The following is a 17,791-nucleotide window of genomic DNA, read 5'->3' as shown; positions in this document are numbered from 1 at the left end:
CCTGTTCGATCGGATCACTTGAGTCTTGATGGGGTTTCTGTTGTTTAGCACGTTGTCATATCGTCTCAAACAAACCGCAAAACTTAACGAATTTCCAAGTTAGCAACACGATCACGTCATGGGAAGGATTGCCGTCCGATCGGATTGCCATCCGATCGAACCGCAATCCGATCGGATTACACTTGGCCTCAACACTTAAACTTTTCATCCAATTTTTCATAAGATCTGAACGTCGAACGAATTGCCATCCGATCAAACGACCATCCGACCATGTGACGTGTCACACCCCAACCGATGGCGGAATCATCGGGGCGCGGCACTGAGCGAAACAGATTGTCCAGAAGTTTCCACAACAACTATTATATAAATTCAGTTTAAATGACACGTCCCATACCATGTCCCAAATAAATAACAAGTTATCATAGAAAGCAACGAGGCAAATAATTCCGTTCCGACAACTCAGATTCAATTATTATTACAGACAATTGTTTATTATTTCTAGACTCCCTAGCCTCGATTTCATCACCATGCGCCTAAGCATCCTAGCAACTTAAGCACCTGTCACATACGTTAAAATAAAGTCAATACGTAAAATGTAAAGGTGAGCACACGAGTTTGATAATAGCATATAGAGTTTGAATAGTTTACGCATAACCAGGCACGTACACAGAGGAAAACGATGCATGTTAATTATCGACATGGGACCATCGATACCAATGACTTCGGGTTGACCGTCCGAGACGGTTCGCAATACATGATTACCACCGTAATCCATGCAAGTAATTGTCCTTAACAACCCCCATGTGAACGGGTGCTGAGTCCAAACTATAGTACTATGTTGCTAAGGCAGGTAGATAGCACTCCACGTGTAAACATAATAAACAGCATTCATTTAGTCAAGTAGCACATGCAAATGGTCAGCGTTCAAATAGTTTGTGTCTGATTGTGATTTGATAGGTAACGTATGTAACACCCAAAAGTGCTAAAAGCAAAAAGGGGCCAGAAGCTCCGATCGAGTGGGCTGCTCGATCGGCTGGCAAGATGCTAGCCGATCGGCTGGCCTGTTCGATCCGGATGCTTCCTGTTCGATCCACGACACACTTTGAGTATTTTGCGACGATTTTCGATGTTTCGATTTCGATGGACGATGATACGAATACGATAGAGTTCCTAGTCAAATTACTTTCAGTCCCAATCACTATATCTAACATACAATCTTCTATAAGTCACGTTTCGATGTCGGTTTCGGTTGAGTTCGATTGTCTTTCGAGTTTCGATTCGATTTTCGATTGATTTGCTTGAATACCACACCAAACATAAAGTAAACATGCACAAGTAACACATAAGGCACACACACACGTATAACAATACCACAATTTGCATAATTCGAGTCTCGAGTTCGATGATTGTTAGATCGGTTTGATTGCTGATTAGTCAACTTTATCGCATTGTTACTTCCTATCATTCACAGTCGTAGATCGGTTCGCTTTAAAACACATTCGATTACCTCGATTCTTGCTGATTACAACACTTATTCCACATAATACAACTAAAACATAAAATAGACTATCTACAGTCAAAGAAAGTCAAAGTTGACTTGGACTTTGACTTTGACATTCGAAAACACGGGGTGTTACAGCCTCCCCTTGTTTAGGGAATTTAGTCCCGAAATTAGGCTCGAAGGCTACACAATGCCGTGATTTACCAATTTGATGCTTCAGATCTGTTTATTTAAACAACTGCGGGTACTTGGCCTTCATGTCGCTTTCGAGTTCCCAAGTGAACTCCGCGCCTCGTTTGCCTTCCCATCGGACCTTCACGATCGGGATGCGAGAGCGCCTGAGTTACTTGGTTTGGCGATCCATGATTTCAACAGGCTTTTCCACGAAGTGTAATGTTTCCTTGACCTGAAGATCGTCGAGCGGTACGATCAGATCATGATTAGCAAGGCATTTTCGGAGGTTAGAGACGTGGAAAGTCGGGTGGACGTTACTAAGTTCCTCCGGTAGTTCGAGTCTGTAGGAGACTTTTCCGATTCTTTCCAGAATCCTAAAAGGTCCAACATATCGAGGCGCTAGTTTCCCTTTCTTGCCGAATCGGACTACACCCTTCCAAGGTGATACCTTTAGGAGTACGTAGTCATCAACTTCAAATTCAAGAGGCTTGCGTCTTTTATCGGCGTAACTTTTCTGTCTGTTCCGAGCTTTTACCAAGTTGTCTCGAATCTGGTGGATTTTGTCAGTCATTTCTTGTAGAATCTCGGGACCGGTTAGTTGCGAGTGACCGATCTCGTGCCGCACAATAGGCGATCGACATCTTCTACCATACAAAGCCTCGAAAGGTGCCATTTGGATGCTGGCATGATAGCTGTTATTGTACGAGAATTCCACCAATGGCAAGTGTTTGTTCCAACTACCACCAAAATCTATGACACACGTTCGGAGCATGTCTTCAAGAGTACGGACTGTTCTTTCAGTCTGTCCGTCGGTTTGAGGATGGAATGCAGTACTCAGATTAAGCGACGTACCAAGGGCCACTTGAAACGTTTCCCACAATCGCGAAGTGAACCGAGCGTCACGATCTGAAATGATGTCATGAGGCGTACCATGATTACAAATGATCTCGTCGGTGTAGATTTGGGCTAGTCGTTCCACCTTGTTGTCTTCTTGTATCGGCAAAAAGTGGGCTGATTTCGTTAGACGATCGACTATGACCCAAATACTGTCGTGACCTGATGGCGTGGGCGGGAGTTTCGTTATGAAATCCATAGCTATACTCTCCCACTTCCATATAGGTATCGGTGGTTGTTCGAGTAAGCCAGAAGGTCTTTGATGTTCAGCCTTGACTCTTGCACAAGTTAAACAGCTTCCAACGTAAAGAGCGATATCCCGTTTCATGCCCGGCCACCAGTACTTATAACGCAGATCCTGGTACATCTTGTCTGCGCCGGGATGAATAGAATACCGGGATTTGTGGGCTTCATTCATGATAATCTTTCGCAAATCGGTCCGCTTAGGGATCCAAATTCGGTCCAGATAATAGAATATCCCATCTGCTTTGCTTACTAACTGAGCTCCATCGTGATAGATCCTATCTTTCTTCAATGTGCACTCGTTAAAGCAAGCATGTTGAGCTTCGCGGATAAGGGTTTCGAGATTATGCTGGGCTTGGATGTTTCGGGTACTGAGCACGTAACTCTTTCTGCTGAGCGCGTCAGCAACCACATTCGCCTTGCCTGGGTGATAACCAATCTCACAGTCGTAATCGTTGAGAAGTTCTACCCATCGGCGTTGACGCATATTAAGCTCTCTCTGATTAAAGATGTGTTGTAAACTCCTGTGATCAGTGTAGATCGTACACTTAGTGCCATACAGGTAGTGTCGCCAAATCTTCAATGCAAAGACAACCGCGCCTAGCTCGAGGTCATGGGTTGTATAGTTCTTCTCGTGGATCTTGAGCTGACGAGATGCGTAGGCTATAACCTTGTCTCGCTGCATGAGGACACAGCCGAGACCAAGGTTAGAAGCATCACAGTAGACAATGAAGTTGTCGCTTCCGTCGGGCAGCGTAAGAATCGGTGCGTTGCACAGCATATGTTTGAGGGTTTGAAAGGCAGTCTCTTGTGCGTTTCCCCACACAAAAGGCTTGTCCTTATGCATAAGAGCAGTAAGTGGCACAGCGATCTTAGAGAATTCTTCGATGAATCGTCGATAGTAGCCCGCTAGTCCGAGAAAAGAACGAACTTCTGACGGGTTCTTAGGCGTAATCCAGCTTTTGACATCTTCAATCTTCGCAGGATCGACATGGATACCCTGACTATTCACAATGTGACCCAGAAATTGAACCTCCTCCAACCAGAATTCGCACTTGGAGAACTTGGCATAGAGTTGGTTCCCCTGGAGTAACTTGAGAACCAAACGTAGATGTTGCGCGTGTTCGGCTTTCGATTTGGAATAAATCAAGACATCGTCGATGAACACGATGACGAAACGGTCAAGATAAGGCTTACACACGCGATTCATCAGGTCCATAAAAACCGCGGGTGCATTGGTTAGACCAAAGGGCATAACTACAAATTCGTAATGGCCATAACGGGTTCGAAAAGCAGTTTTAGGAATGTCTTCCTCTTGAATCTGTAGCTGATGATATCCTGAGCGCAGGTCGATCTTAGAGAAACATGCTGCACCTTGTAGCTGATCAAACAAATCGTCGATTCGGGGCAAAGGGTATCGGTTCTTAATGGTTAGCTTATTCAACTCCCGATAGTCGATGCACATCCGGAACGACCCGTCCTTTTTTTTGACGAAAAGGACCAGCGCGCCCCAACGAGAGGTGCTTGGGCGAATAAAGCCTTTTTCGAGTAATTCCTGGAGTTCGTTCGAGAGTTCCCTCATTTCGGGTGGAGCGAGTCGATAAGGGGCTTTGGCAACGGGGTTACCTCCAAGAATGAGGTCGATGCGGAAGTCGATATCACGACTTGGTGGTAGTCCGGGAAGATTGTCAGGGAACACCTGAGGAAATTCACGAACCACTGGAACGTCCTTGACTTCAACTTTCCTTTTCTTTCCCTTCTCCGCTACTATAATGTTGGCTAAGAAGGCTCGGTATTCCTTGCGGAGATACTTGCTGGCTTGAATACACGAAATAAGCTTGAGACCTTTCGACGTTGTTTCACCGTATACACATAGGAGATCACCATTTGCAAGCGAGAATCGAATCTTCTTTTCAAAGCACACAACTTCAGCATGGTTTTCACGAAGAAAGTCCATGCCTATTATGATATCAAAACTTCCGAGTTGCATCGGAATAAGGTCGATTGGGAAGATGTGATTGTTGAGTTCGAGAGTACAATCACGGAGTACTGAATTAACGGCAATAGTTCTTCCTGTAGCGACTTCGACTTCGAATGACGAGGACAGATAGGAGCGCTTACGACTAAGGAGCTTCTCGAATTCAAACGACACAAAGCAGTTATCTGCTCCAGTATCAAACAAACATGATGCATAAATACCATTCACAAGGAACGTACCATTAACCACGTTGTTATCCGCCTGAGCCTGATGGGCGTTGATGTGGAAGGTTCGGGCATGGGCAGCTTGCTGCTGTTGCTGAGGCTGCTGTTGTTGCTGTTGCTGCTGGGGCTCTTGCATAACCACCCTGTTCGGGCACCTGTTTGCAAAGTGGTTAGGGTCACCACATGCAAAGCAGACTCGAGCATTGACTGCTGGTGCTTGAGCTGCTTGTTGGCCTTGAGGGGCGGGGAGTAGAGCTTGGTTGACAGTGACTTGAGTTGGGGCTTGACGAGGACCATAGCGATAGTTCGCAGTGAAATGACCGTAAAGGTTGAAGTGAGCGCAAAAACGACAAGCTAGACCCACTGGATGATGATACGAACATGTCGGGCAGAGTGGGTGAGGGCCTGTGTATGCACGCTTCGCTGGCGGTGCATTGATCACTGGAGCTGAGCGCTAGTGCTATTGCTGCTGGGCTGGTACAGCTTGTAGAGGAGCAGCAGTGGTTGCCACAGCACAGTTCTTGTTGCTGGAGTTGTTGTTGTTGTTCTTCTTCTTCCTTCGCGAAGACTTGGAGGATTGAGCAGATGAGTCGGTGGGTGTTGCAGTGGCTTGATGCAGGGACTTGGTTGGCTTATCCCAGAAACCAGCTTTTACTCACTTATCATTGATCTCAGCGGCGAGTAGGTAGGTTTCTTCGATCGTTGCTGGCTTGGCGGCGTGAACAAAGTCGGCTACACAGTCGGGTAGGGCTCGAATGTACTTCTTGATGGCTTGATCTGAGGTCTTGACTTGATCAGGACAGATAATGCTAAGCTGCTTGAAGCGAGCAGTGAGAGCAGCGTTGTCTCCATCCTTCTGCTTGATTCCCCAGAACTCGTCCTCCAGCTTTTGGCGTTCATGAGGAGGGCAGAATTCTTCGATCATAATTGCCTTCAACTCCTTCCATGTTAGCCCGTAAGCTGCATCATTTCCGCGCTTGTTTCGTTCGGCCGTCCACCAGTCTAGAGCACGGGACTGGAAGACGCCTGTAGCATTGAGAGTGCGGAGATGTTTAGGACATCCGCTCTGGCGCAGAGTGACTTCGACCGAGTCGAACCAGTGAAACATGGCTGTAGGACCATCTTCTCCAGTGAACTCTTTCGGTCCGCATGCTTTGAACTGCTTGAAGCTGAAAGCAGCCTTGCTTGAATCCTTAGGGATTTCAGCTCGGGATTCTTCAGACGACTTGCTAGCGTTTTCATACACCTCACTCACAGCTTTCGCCACGGTTTTGGAGATGATCGCAGCGAGACGTCGGTCTCTCTTCTCTTGGCGAGTCAAACGGTGTCGGGATCCAGACGACGACATGGTCTGCATTAGACATCGTCACGAGACTCAACACAACGAAATCGAATCTCACCTCACACGTCTAAACTACTAAAGCTTAGAATCACGTCGAATCACACATTACGTAACATATAGGCACATAATCACAGATGCACATAACCATAGAGAACAGAAGTACACAGAGCACAGAGTCACAGAAACACAGGAGCACAGAAGCACAGAAGCACATACACACAGAACGTATTCCTATTTGATTACAGAGGTAGTCAGAATACAGAAACCTATCATTTAAAGTTCGCATGTCGTTCGAATATCGTATCGAATAGCATCGTATAGTATAACCTAACCTAGCCGTATAGCATATCATAGCATGATAGTGTCTAGACTTGCGATAACTGGATGTCGAATTAAGATAGAACAGCAATTGCGAGTCCTGTGTGTCGATTAAAATGATAGCAGAATCGAATATCATCCCGAAATAAAACAGAGAAAGTAAATATAAACACAAAACAGAGAAAGCACACACAAACACATAAAATCAACAAGTCATTAAAGTACGCGGCTGCGGTTCTCAAAATCGAAACATATAAAGACCAAGTGATAGATTGTCTGCGGCTACTAGACATCGACTACCCAAGGCAACTCGACTATTCACAGTGGACTTGTCATCACTTTCGACTCTAGAGGTTGTGTTTCTGCCTCGATTCTTGGGCATTCCACACGCGCTTCCTAGGTCATACTTGTGAGTTCAGGTCGTTGGAGTCCATCGAGGCCTTGGTGAGATAAATAAAGTCCAGAACAAACTGCCAAGGTCAGGGTTTCACCCCTTGGCTTAGCAATTTCTTCCTTGTTTTTAATAAAATAAAGGAGATTATTCATCAAAATATGGATTTCACTCCTGATTTGGTATAATCTCCCTTGTTTGTTGGTGTAAATAATGAGATAAGCAAGAGTAAACGAATAAAATCAGCATAAGTCAGGTGGTTTAGTCAGGAGTTTGCGGCTTTCACACCTATTCCTAACTCAATCTCCCGACTTTATTTGAAAAGTTAAGTGCAGCGATAGTGAAGAATTGCAGAACAAGGCACATAAGCTGGGTCTAATGGTTCCTAACTATAGTCTAGGTCTCTAAGACAGCGACCCGGACTAGGTCGTGTCTGCCTAATTCCCTATAGTTATGGCTCTGATACCAATCTGTCACACCCCAACCGATGGCGGAATCATCGGGGCGCGGCACTGAGCGAAACAGATTGTCCAGAAGTTTCCACAACAACTATTATATAAATTCAGTTTAAATGACACGTCCCATACCGTGTCCCAAATAAATAACAAGTTATCATAGAAAGCAACGAGGCAAATAATTCCGTTCCGACAACTCATATTCAATTATTGTTACAGACAATTGTTTATTATTTCTAGACTCCCTAGCCTCGATTTCATCACCATGCGCCTAAGCATCCTAGCAACTTAAGCACCTGTCACATACGTCAAAATAAAGTCAATACATAAAATGTAAAGGTGAGCACACAAGTTTGATAATAGCATATAGAGTTTGAATAGTTTACGCATAACCAGGCACGTACACAGAGGAAAACGATGCATGTTAATTATCGACATGGGACCATCGATACCAATGATTGCGGGTTGACCGTCTGATACGGTTTGCAATACATGATTACCACCGTAATCCATGCAAGTAATTGTCCTTAACAACCCCCGTGTGAACGGGTGCTGAGTCCAAACTATAGTACTATGTTGCTAAGGCAGGTAGATAGCACTCCACGTGTAAACATAATAAACAGCATTCATTTAGTCAAATAGCACATGCAAATGGTCAGCGTTCAAATAGTTTATGTCTTATTGTGATTTGATAGGTAACGTATGTAACACCCAAAAGTGCTAAAAGCAAAAAGGGGTCGAGTATACTCACAGTGATTGATTGTGGATTGAAGGGAGCGCTGAGAGTAGGATTAGCCTGAATAGTTTGATAGCATAACGATAAGTAACGCGGAAAAGTAAACAAGTGTGAATGGATCGAATGGGCTGGTCGATCGAACGGCAGGTTCGATCGAACGAGCTGTTCGGTCGGCTGGTGTGTCCGGTTGGACAGTCCTGTTCGATCGGCCGGTAGGCTCTATCGGCTGGGCCATACGAGTGGATTGTTTCTTCCTCTGGTGTGTTTGTGTTTGAGGATTTGAACTTTTAAAGTTTTCGTTGCAGCATTTGAGAACACTGAAGTGTTCCTACCTTTCAAGTCGATCGATCGAACGGTTCGTTCGATCGGCTAGCTCACTCATCGGCTAGGAACTTCAGAGTTAGCCCTCAACTGAATGTCACTCGATCGAACAGTCTGTTCGATCGGCTGGCATTCCCTACTACGAACGAGTTGTGAAAACGATCAAGTGTTGAAGTATAGTATTTCATGATCCGAAGAGTAATGTTCACCAAACGCAGTTCGATCGAACATCTCTTCCTCAATACTATGCTTCCTGAAAATTCTAAAAGTGTGGGACCATGTGCTAGCCGATCGGCTGGCCCGGTCAATCAGCTGGCATGTCCGATCGGCTGGGCTGTTCGAACAGCCTAGCCGTTCGGCCAGCAAGTCTGACCTGGTCGACCGTTCGTCTAACACTTGGCTGTTTGATTATTTGTCATTCTTTCAAGGTATCTTGACAACGTGTTGAACTATGATAACCTCCGTTCCTACTTGTCTCTTTGGCTCGGACAGGAATCACCCAAGTCCGGCCGGTGAGCGGTTCGGAATGTCGGTTTAGAGTTTAACCCGAAATCGATGAACCTTGTTCATAGAACCCGAATCTTGAACCTTTTAACTTGTTAGAATGATTAGTTAGCCGGTTCAAGCTCCGTTTCTAGCGGTTTGAAGGCATTGAGTGTAAAAGAGTTGAAAGAAAGTTGGGATTCCTTCTTTCAATCCTTCACAACTTGTGGATGTTTAGATCTTTGATAGATCTTAGCTTGTTTATGTGGAAATCGGTTAGATCCCCATTCATAGTTGAATGAGGCCAAAACATGATGTCCTTCAAGAACACCATGATGACATCACCCAAGAACACCTAGATCTTGGTGATTTCACGGTTAAAATCCAAGTTTTGAAAGATAGAAAGGTGTAGAATCAAGTAATGATCAAAAACGTACAAGAATTAGAGTGAAAACTTACCGGGATTGAGAGAAATCTGAGAAAAGGTGAAGAATAGGAGCTGGCCGGTCAAAACTTTCCAAAAGTGGAAATGAAGACAAGGACAGCCCTATTTATAGGCTTCCAAAAGAGGAAAGTGGCGGCCGATCGGCCAGGAGCTCCGATCGAGTGGGCTGCTCGATCGGCTGGCAAGATGCTAGCCGATCGGCTGGCCTGTTCGATCCGGATACTTCCTGTTTGATCCGCGACACACTTTGAGTATTTTGCGACGATTTTCGATGTTTCGATTTCGATGGACGATGATACGAATACGATAGAGTTCCTAGTCAAATTACTTTCAGTCCCAATCACTATATCTAACATACAATCTTCTATAAGTCACGTTTTGATGTCGGTTTTGGTTGAGTTCGATTATCTTTCGAGTTTCGATTCGATTTTCGATTGATTTGCTTGAATACCACACCAAACATAAAGTAAACATGCACAAGTAACACATAAGGCACACACACACGTATAACAATACCACAATTCGCATAATTCGAGTCTCGAGTTCGATGATTGTTAGATCGGTTTGATTGCTGATTAGTCAACTTTATCGCATTGTTACTTCCTATCATTCACAGTTGTAGATCGGTTCGCTTTAAAACACATTCGATTACCTCGATTCTTGCTGATTACAACACTTACTCCACATAATACAACTAAAACATAAAATAGACTATCTACAGTCAAAGTTGACTTGGACTTTGACTTTGACTTTGACATTCGAAAACACGGGGTGTTACATGACGTTTGGAACTTCAACACTTAAACAATTTTCAACATGTTAAATGCATAGTCAGTAACCAACGGATTGCCACCGATCGGATTGCTATCCGATCGAGTGACAAAACTGATGTGAAATTGTTCTCACTAAGTGTTCTACTAATCGGATCGCCATCCGATCGAACCGCCGTTCGATCGATCGACCTGAAGGGTAGAGATACTTCTCTGTTTTCAAAATGCTACAACGAAAACTTCAAAGCCATCATACACAAACACATCCTTACCAAATGGATGTCAATCCAATCGAATGGCCATCCGATCGGATGACCATCCAAACGGATTGACATCCGATCGAATGGTCAACCGATCGGATGACCATCCAAATGGATTGACATCCGATCGAATGGTCAACCGATCGGATTGCCATCCGATCGGATTACCAATCAACACTTGGTACTTTTGCACCATTTTACGCATCGTTCTTCGCTTATGTTATCGTTAACTGTTCAGGCTAATCTCTCTTAGCGCTCCCTTCAATCCAAGAGAGTGTTTACTTGTTAAACACAATCTGTGAGTATACTCGATCCCTTTTTGCTTTATGCACTTTTGGGTGTTACATACGTTACTTATTCAAATCACAATCGACACACAACGCAAACACTATTTATACGCTGACCGTTATTGCATGTTACGTGTTATTCGATGAATGCTTGTATGTTATGTTAACACAGTGATTGTTGCCTGACACCATAGCAACGATAGTACTATAGTTTGGACTTATCACCTGTCATGGACAGGGGTTGTTAAGGGCTTTACTTCACATGTCCCAGTGGGGATATGTGTTACGCATTCTACAACTCGCAGTCACGTCTGTGCATATTTCTCTGTCGATAACCTACTAGCTTTCATTTGCTACATGTTACATGCTGGTTATGCGTAAACGATTTCGAACTCTATTATGCTATATCAAACTTGTATGCTCACCTTTACACTATGTGTATTGACTTTTATTTTAACGTATGTCACAGGTGCTTAGGATGTCTTGCTGCTATGTGGGAATCAAGTAGGATTAAGAGTCTAGAAACAAAGACAATTTATTTTATTTAAAATCTGAGTTGTCGGAACATGTTTTGTTTTGAGAATACCTATGTCTGTAATAATTTGATTACTTGATGGGTTATGGTATGGGACATAATATTAACTATTTGGTAATTTAGTTGTTATGGAATTTCTCTTGAGAATCTGTTTCGCTCAGTGCCGCGCCCCGATGATTCCGCCATCGGTTGGGGTGTGACAGCCGCGGCCATTTTCGGTGGTATTGGTGTTTATCATTTTGGCAGCGGAATTTACATCAAGACCGTAGTTAGGAAATATTTTATCAGAGTAAAATACCATGCTTTTATAATATTAAACACATGGGAAAATCCCAAGTTTCAAATACACATATTTTTATAGGGATAACCCCTATTTTATTTAAATAAAACATCTCTTTATTTTAGGTAACTTTATAGCCACTTTTTTCAAGCCTTCAGTGCTGTCCAGCTGGCTTCTATTTGGCTTTCACATTTTGTTACCTGAAACGCGTTTAAAACATTTTGTCAGTGGGAAATACTGGTGAGTGAATCCTAGTTCAATCACGACAGGTAAAACCGTTTTACAGTATTGAGGGCGGTCGCGCAATTACATTTGTTTCCATCTACTTTAATTACCACCCACGGTACTGTCAACCCGACTTGTGGTCATGTTACTACTCACAATGTAGTAACAAATTTTGTATACAAAACCCCAACATACCGACGATCATTGTAGAATACAAATACTCAATCACTGTTTAATATAATGTTAATCATATGAGGTTTTGTAAAAACAGTTTGCAAAAAGGAGGATTACTCACATTGTTGTCTTAGGGTTTTCTTTAAGGATTTCATGGTGATTATCTATTAATTACACAAATGCACACGCGTTAGTATAATAACCCAATATTTACATTAGTAATACCCTCCCCGAGACGGCATTCCAACGACTACGTCGGGCAGAACCACGACAGCCGTTACGGAACCCTAGATCAATCGGGCAGCGTATCTAATACGTAACCGGGGGTTATGATACTTACAACGAGGCAGAACTTCGTTATTTAGGGGGGTATAATACCCAATTATAGTTTTTACACTTCAGAAATTGAGAGAGAATTTGAGATTTGAACAATTCAAAATGAGAGCCGAAACTCTCAATTTATAGTGGTTGGTCGACATCGGGTCGCGGCCCGCGACAGCCACAGTTGTCTTTCTCGCGGCCCGCGAGCTAGGTGGCTAGGGCTTAGCTTGAGTTGGTCACCACTATAGGCTCGCCGGGTGTTGTGCCACGTGGCACCCTAGGGTTCCGCAACCCCTTTACTCACTCGCGCCCTGCGACGGACCACGGGGGGTCTGTTGCGCCCCGCTAGAACCACCTGATTTTTGTTTTTAATTAATTTTAATAGAAATAAAGGTATCCGGGGCCTTTTTTCGTATACGGGGTGTCGGAATAAATTTAGGAGGGTTGTTATATGGGTCGAACCTAATCCTTTGAAATTGGCCATGAAATTATCCATAGCTTTGCCTACTTCAGTGCAATCATGGCTTGAAGGTTATTCCCTTCGCCCTCGCGAGTAGCGTGTCCGATGTTAGCATGCCCGCTATCGGCTCCACCAGAATTCTAGTTTGCCATATTTAGAAACTTTGGGCTACAAGCCAACCATAGATCATTGCTTAGTGCAATATATTTGAATATAAATAAAAATGGTCATCGAATTTGATGACTTTGATAATGATATCAGCCGTGATCTCATTGGATCATAAGGGCTATAAGGTTTGGATATATATCCTCCACTTTTTCAGCCAGTGTGCACATTGTCACAACTGCCTAGATATGATTTAACATTACATTGAATGTTAAATAAGTTTAAATATTAGCCGCAGTCTCATTGGACCATAAAGCTATAAGGCTTAGACATATGTCTTCCACCTATTTCGATCAGTGTGCTCATTGTCATAACTGCCTAAATATATTTTAACATTACATTGAATGTTAAATGAAAATGATCATTGAAGTTATATCTCAATGATTTAATAATATCATAAGCCGTGATCTCATTCGATCATGTGGCTATAGGGTTTGGACATATTTCCTCCACCCTATTTGGACAGTGTGTCATATGGTCAAAACTGCCATTGTCTCATTCGATAATAAAATATAGCTCATAGGCAAATCATTTTAACATTACATTGAATGTTAAAATTGAATGATCATCAAATTTGATGATAATAATATCATTAGCCAAGATCTCATTAGATCATATAGGCTATAAGGCTTGGACATACGTCCTCCACCTTTTGGTCAATGTGATTCCTCATTGCCACACTGTCAGAAATATTAACATTTCATTGAATATTAATATAAGAAGAATGAATGTCTTAATGGTTTGATAATAACATATATATATATATATATATATCATTATCTGTAGTCTCATTGGACCACAGGAATAAGGTTTGGGCATATGCACTGCCATTTGTCATTGCCAATCATGTAGGCTTGCCATATGGCTGATCAAACCATTAAGAAGATCTTGTTGAAATTTTGAGCAGATAGATAAAGTTTGAATTAAAATCGAGACGATTGCTTGAAAAGGGTAAAATGAATATATTAGATAATTTCAAAATTATCATTGAGATAAGGAATTACAATACGAGTCCACATAGGGACTTTTAAAAGAATTTACAATACTTGTCCACAGAGGGACTTTTGGAAGGAAATATAAAGCTAGTCCACATAGGGACTCTCGAAAAGAAATACAATGACATGTCCAACATGGACTTTTGAAATTTAAGTTACAATAAAAGATAAAATACAATTCTTCATTCATCCTTCTTTCCTTTGATGATCTTGGAAAGTTTCTTGAAGATCTTGCTTGTTCTCCTTTCATTCTTTTCAGCATGTCGTTGAATTTGCTCCGCTCGTTTTAAGGCTTGATTAATAGCCTCAATTTGTTGCGGTGGTTGTGGTTGTGGAACAACAAGATACTGGTATCCATAATTAGGATATCGAGTAGTTGGATAAGCAGGAGGAAATGGGGACGGATAAAGTGCATTATGAACAACCTCCTGTAAATAGAGGTCGTATGACGGAGCCAGATAATTAAAATCCATAGGGGCTGCCGAAAAAGAAGCATCATATCCAGTCAAATCTGGATATGTAGGAATAGGGCTATCAAAACCCAAAGGTGGTTGCCGAGGTGGCTCAACAACAGGTTCAGTGTTAGAGGGTCCACCCATTTGTGGGTCCTCTGGAATAGTAGGATAAGTTGGAGGCAAAGGTGGAAGCGGCCCCGACCATTGCCCTGCACGTACCGACATACGTGCACCACGAGGCTTCCTCAGTTGTGGTGGTGGTTGAGGTTGCTGCTCCGTAGGCTCCATCGGTTCATCCTCCTGTGGAGGTGGCGGCGTTTGTGGATGAGGATAAGGAGGTGTGTTAACAAAAGTAAATTGATTAAAATATTGGTCCCACTCATCGGGACCCTGATAAGGAGATCCTGCATAAGATGCAGTATCGCTTGACAGTTCAATTGGAGCATATTGGATCCAGATGGCGGCATCTCTGGATCAGAATCATCGTCCTGCTGGTTTTGGCTAACGGGTGGTGTGCTTATAAACTGGTTAGGGTCAAAAGAGTCATGGTGAGAATGTGAACGGGAGTGATGTGAATGATGTGAGTGATGAGAGTGTGAGGAATGGTGTGAGACAGAATGTCTCGCTGGCAGCGACGAGTGAGACTTGTTCGAGTATTGAGTGTTACACCCCAACCAATGGCGGAATCATTAGAGTGGGACGAAGAAAGATTGCTCATCACACATAACGCTAATTGTGACAATAGAATTAAAAATAGATTGATTTCATTCATAACAAAATGTTACAATACATGGAACTTGAAATACAACATGTTCAATACAAGAAAGCAATACAACAAACAAGTACAAAAATTTATACAACATATTAAAGCCTAAGACGTCTATATGTGTATCTAGGCATCATCACTACTTCAGTTTCATAGCATCGTCATCATCAACCTGTAACATGTTAAAAAGTATAGTTCAATACAAAAATGTATTGGCGAGTATACAGGTTTTCATACATAGCATAAAAGATAAGTTTTAAACAATTCCACATGGCAAGCTATTGAAACAAGATAAACAATAAAATCGGCATGTGTGTAACTAATCAAACCAATGATGAAACGCAATAAGCTCTTAACATAACCCAAAGTTTACAGGCGGTGCTTTAATCCTATAGCGCTATAAATGTCAAGGATAGGCTCGTACGAAGTTAATGATAAGTCTAACACAAAACGTATAACCCCGAGTTTAAAGTATCAAGTAATCAAGTAGGCATGCATGTATAAGGAATGTTTGTGCATTTAGGAATAAAGTTGAAGTGTAAGTTTTTAGTTTAGCATGTTACACCCCAAAAAGGTGGTAAACGAAAAGGGGGTTCAAGTATACTCACAAAATTGTTAATTATTCCGATTATCCAAGTGTTGACGAGTGAATGAGTTTAGGAGGTTGAATGTATACGGTTTGGAGTTCAAGGTATGTGTAGAGTTAGAATTCGGAATTTAAAAGTATATGGAAAGTAAATATATGAGAAAATAACCATCTATCACATAACACTCATTTTTGACACTATGAAACCGATGTGGGTTTGAATGTTTTCATGGGTTAAAGTACCCATTAGAATCGTAACAAGTACTATGTTCTTAGATGGTGTAGCCTATCGTTTTGACAAGTAACCATTAGGTTATCATCAAAAGTTTGGTTACTATAATTAATATATATTCTATATAGTATATATTTATAAGTTCTAGTCCATTATCATACAAGAATGTCATAGAAGTCATGCATGAGGTAGGAAGAAAAATCTTCCATTTAGGAACCTCTTGTGTTTCACCAATACACAAGTTGTCATAAGACAACAAGGATGGTCATGAACTTACATTAAGGAATTGAAATACATACTATCTAACTAGGAAAACATCAAGTGATGTGTGGATTTGTAAGTAGGATAGCCCAAGCTATCCAAATAATCACACAACTTCAAGTGTAGGACTTGTTCATCACTTGTAGGTTAAAACCTTATTAAAACAGAAAGTTTTTGAGGATTAAACCTCTGGATTTACATGTTACAACCTTGTTTTTAAGCACACATAATCATAGTCTTGATTAGTGGCATAAGGACATAGGAATGTATGAAGAAAACATGAGTTTTCTTCCAAAACATGAAGATAAAAATGAGCAGAATTTAGGTGCACTAATGGTGAGGTTTCACCTTAGTTTGCCCAAGAAAACTTGTGAGAACCTTCCTAGAGGTTATCCAAGTGTTGTAGAAGAAGAAACAAGAAGAAAATTGAAGTGGAAGTGAGTTATAACTCACTTTTTATGGCTGGAACTCTCAAAAACGTGGCTGAAACTCAGCCGAGTTTGGGAGGGTTTTTGAAGTGTTTTGACGCTTGTAAAAGTGGAATAAGGAGTGGGGAGTGCTTATATAGGGAAGGGATTAGGGTTTCAATGAGTTGGGCTTTGGAAGTGTTTAGAAGAGCTTAAACATTGAAACAAGCCCACAAAACCAACCCGATAAGGGCTGATTTGCGCTAATAGGGGCTGCCATATATTTTTTTTAAACATTATAATGTGCCATTTTGTTGTTTAAGTTATGCAATAATATGTAACAATGTTTTCCTTAACTCGAAATAAGGTATAACATGGAATAAAACATGATTTAACTAGGTAAAAGTGTGATGTACAAGTATGTAATATGTTTGTAAGTGAGAAGTGTATGTCACATATTAGATGATTAATCGTTGTGTAAATAAGCATATTATTAGGGGGTTTTAAGTATCAACAATTTAAGGACAAGCATGGACATGTATTGTAAATAAGTATCGTATGTGTATGAATTACGAATAAGGATTCGATGTACAATGAATTCAAACGTATGAGCATGTATGAATATGTAGAATGTGAATTTAAAGAAATACGAATTTTATTTATGATCCAAGTCTCGGATTTTACAACGATTATAACGAAAAGACGATTACAAGAATACAAGATTTACAAAAATAGCATTACAAGGCGAGCTTTCTAATTATGGAAAGTATGAAAAAGCAGGGCGTTACATTGAGGGTGATCCGAACTATGGGATGGTGATAGTATTTTTCTTGACGGTCCTCCCCTTATGGGACCTTTTCCTCTTCCTCTAATTCTTGGCGGCATATTACATGTTAAATATAAAAAACAACAAATATATAACTTAAATAGATATAAGTGATCCTAGGTCAATGCCTAGACTCAAAAAGTCTAAGGATTATGTTAATGTGATATTTGAGTTCAGACACAAAAGGCTAGTGTCTAATTCACTCAAATGTTGGCTCTGATACGAACCTATCACACCCTGATTTCCCGATGGGCCCGGACTTGGTGTTTATGCGTGACAAA

Source organism: Helianthus annuus, chromosome 3 (genome assembly GCF_002127325.2).
Source record: "Helianthus annuus cultivar XRQ/B chromosome 3, HanXRQr2.0-SUNRISE, whole genome shotgun sequence".
Taxonomy (NCBI): domain Eukaryota; kingdom Viridiplantae; phylum Streptophyta; class Magnoliopsida; order Asterales; family Asteraceae; genus Helianthus; species Helianthus annuus.
This window is presented reverse-complemented; position numbering follows the sequence as displayed.